The sequence below is a fragment of the Branchiostoma belcheri genome, unplaced genomic scaffold (assembly GCF_001625305.1).
Source record: "Branchiostoma belcheri isolate BF01 breed outbred unplaced genomic scaffold, Haploidv18h27 scaffold181, whole genome shotgun sequence".
Taxonomy (NCBI): domain Eukaryota; kingdom Metazoa; phylum Chordata; class Leptocardii; order Amphioxiformes; family Branchiostomatidae; genus Branchiostoma; species Branchiostoma belcheri.
The window spans coordinates 4,546-8,202 of record NW_017803280.1 but is presented as its reverse complement, the minus strand read 5'-3'; positions in this window follow the sequence as shown (position 1 = coordinate 8,202).

Genomic DNA, 3,657 nt, shown 5'->3' with positions numbered 1-3,657 from the left:
AAAGAAAATTCTAGTACTGTAATTTCCTAAACAGTCCACGGCGCGAGGGGTTGCAAATCCACCCCTACGAAGCCACAGAGCGAAAACTAGGTCAAACGGGCGGATTACACTTGGCGCGCAAGGATACCCGGAAGTAAGGTTCGGAGCCAAAAGAAATTTTCACCCAAAATCACCATTTCTTACACTCTTCAGCCATGTTAATGTTTAATGATACTTCGTGGCAGTTTATAAGAAATGTCACCTCAAACTTGGACCCTCAAAACCCTTTCGTCACTTTTTTTACAACGGACTATCACGGACCCCGGTCGCGGAAGAACTGGGGTGTGCACCGTTAAGTAGAAAATGATTGACGGCTACCAACTTATAAAAGACAGATATCGCCGTAGTTCTATCCAGGTTGTACATAAAAGACAGATATCGCCGTAGTTCTATCCAGGATGTACATAAAAGACAGATATCGCTGTAGTTCTATCCAGGATGTACATAAAAGACAGATATCGCCGTAGTTCTATCCAGGATGTACATAAAAGACAGATATCGCCGTAGTTCTATCCTGAGCATGTACATAAAAGACTGAGATATCGCCGTAGCATCTTATACAAGACAGATATCGCCGAAGGCTATCATGTGCATCATAACTAGAACCTATCATGTGCTATAAAAATCAATTAATTAAACTGAGGTTGATGTCTGCTTGAACTAATAGATGGTACCCAGTATAGGGGCCAACGAGCCTACAGAATGATTGGCAGTATGTTGCCAAGTATAATGGCATCCCAGTACAGGGATGCAATAACCATTTAACCCGGTGCACTCCGGTATAGGGGGCACCAAACCAGACAATGTGATATGTATGATGACATATTATTGCCTCACTTTTTTGTTTTTGCATCACCATCACTGGTTGCGCCAGGTCATTGACCCCCTGGTCTGTGATTACACCCAGGGAGGGACATTGTCCAGTATTGTAAAAATTTAAGTAGAGGTGATTTTAGATGTTCAAGTATGCAGCAGAAAATACAAGACAACTTCAAGGCTGAGCGAGAGGATGCAGATATATTTTTCCATCTGAACAGATTCTTATTGCTAATGTGCAAGATTCATCGCAGTGGCAACAGTCTGTATCTGTATGGGGGCCCCGCAAGCCCTTTTCCGTAGAGTGTAATCGGCCGTTTTAATTCTACGTAGAGCGTAGGCGGACCGCTCTAATATGTTTGCGTAGAGGGTATTCGGCGTTCTACGTAATGCGTTGTGGCCACTTGGAATTTATCGTAAAGCGTAATCGAGAGGTTCCGAATTCATTGTAGAGCGTTGTCGGGATCCCCCCTTGCAGGCCATCCTGTATCTGTATAGCCGGTATAACTGCCTTTCAGCGTAACAAACCAGCTTCGCAGGCACGCAGAGCGGCGGCAGCTGACTATATTACACCGATCGACTTTGTTTAAAGCTATCTCTATCTTTAAAGCTAAGTCTAGTGATACACTGAATGCCTCTCAGCAGTGGTGACTGAAAATGACCTCAAATTGTAAAAAAATTGTGAATTTCTTACAATAAATTGGCACAAAATGGCAGCAAACCCACAGACTGCTGTAAATTGTACTGAGGCTGATATTGTTCATTTGCTTGTAATAACCACAACTTATTCTTTTCAGTCAAGATGTCTCAGGTCCTGTACTATCATACTGTTCATTTGATATCTGAGAGTTTCTGCAGAACAAAATGTTCTGTAGCTGTGTTTGTATTTAATACAATTGATTGTACACTTCTGTTTGGCCATTCATTTAATCCATGATTTTAGTAGATTGATACAAAAGACTTTCTTACAATTCTCTCTAGCTCCGTAGGACACTGTGTGCACCTTTGGATTCGAACCATCAACCTAAGTAAGACTAATCCAAAATGCCTTCCTTGTAATTCTCACAGACTGTGTGCAGCTTCTCTGCATTTGAACCTGATCAACCTCTAACTAAGAATGATCCAAAATGCTTAATTCCTTACAATTCTGACTTAGACTGTGTGCAGCTTTGGATTCGAACAATCAACCTCTAGTAGATCTAGAATGATCCTTATATTTCAATTCTCACTCAGGGCACTGTGTGCAACACTACAGATTCAGACCACCAACCTCTAGTAGACTGATTAACAAATGCTTTTCTCACTATTCTGATTTAGGGCACTGTGTGCAGCTTCTTTAGATTTGAACCATCAACCTTAAGTAGAATGTTCTTATGCTTTCCTTACAATCCTGACTTTGGGCACTGACAGCTGCGCATTTTCTTCGGATTCAAACCATCAATGATGGTAACAGACTAGTAAAATGATCAAAAATGCTTTCTTGACAATTCTGACTTATGTAGGGCATTGCATGCAGCTTATCTTTGGATGCAGACCATCAACCTGTAGTAGAATTCATAATCTAAAATGCTTTCCTTACAGTTCTCACATAGGGCAATCACAGTGTGCAGATTCTGTGGATTCAAACCATCAACCTGTAGTAGAAAGATCCAAAATGCTTTCCTTTACCATTCTGATGCTAGGGCACTGTATGCAGCTTCTTTGGATTCAAGCCATCAACCTCTAGAATTTATAATCCAAAATGCCTGATTGTTTTGTTTTTCAGCTTTTGAAGCAACAATCTTGTGAAAACTTAGTTAAGATAAACTGTAAGTAATTTGTGCAGTCTGTGGGTTCAGGACACTTCAGGTTTTCCATATATTCTATTTCCTTACCCCCACCCCCTTACTAGCTACCAGCTACCAGGACAGTGATGCAAGTATCAGGAATGGTTGGTATGGGTATTGAGCACAGGGCTGGACATGGTACTTTGTATTTCTTGATATGCTTAAAAATGCCTTTTCATGGTAAGGATCACTGAGGATTTTAATACTTTGACTTTATGACAATTTTTACATCCCTTGTAAAGGGTAGTCAAGCGCAATGTTTTCTCGCAATTTATTCTCGTACTATTTTAATGTAGATCAAATCGTTTTCGTGTCTCATTACAGGGGAGGCCAGTCTAGATCAGTATCCTCTGTAAAAATGAAAGCGTCCCCAACGGAGAAACGCCCACCGGACGCCGTCCCTGCCCGTCTTTAGCGGGAAACGGCGTCCTGACCGTCCCAACACAGTTGGCAGCGTCCACAAACTTCCCCCGGACGGCCGTCCCAGAAATTAGCGACGGCACCCCGTCGCTCCCAGCCCGTCCTGAACCGTCCGGCATGGAAACGGGCGTTTATTAATTAATTGACAACAGCAACGGCCGGCACTGACGTGCTTCACGATGTTTCCCAGGGGGGTTTAGGCTTCTAACGCACATGCGCCAAGTTTGAAGGCGCTAGATTTAACGGTCACCGGGCTGGCTGGGGAACACGTCTGCTGCTCAGTCGACCTCAGTTTTTTCCATTTTGTTGGATTGTCTGCAATTTTGGAGGATGGATTTCAGTCATACAAGCAGCTATATCTATCGTCGACGCTGCGCACAAGTTTGGGCATCTCCAGCGACTGACTAAAATGTCAAACGAGGTGTTCCAAGAATGTAAACAGCGGCCGCCAGAATTTTGGGTGTACCGAAGCAATCTGTCTCGGCGATTCTTTTTCGAGGATACTCGGTAAGTGGACAAGAATTTTTCGTTGTCAAATGTTACAAGGGAACTGTGT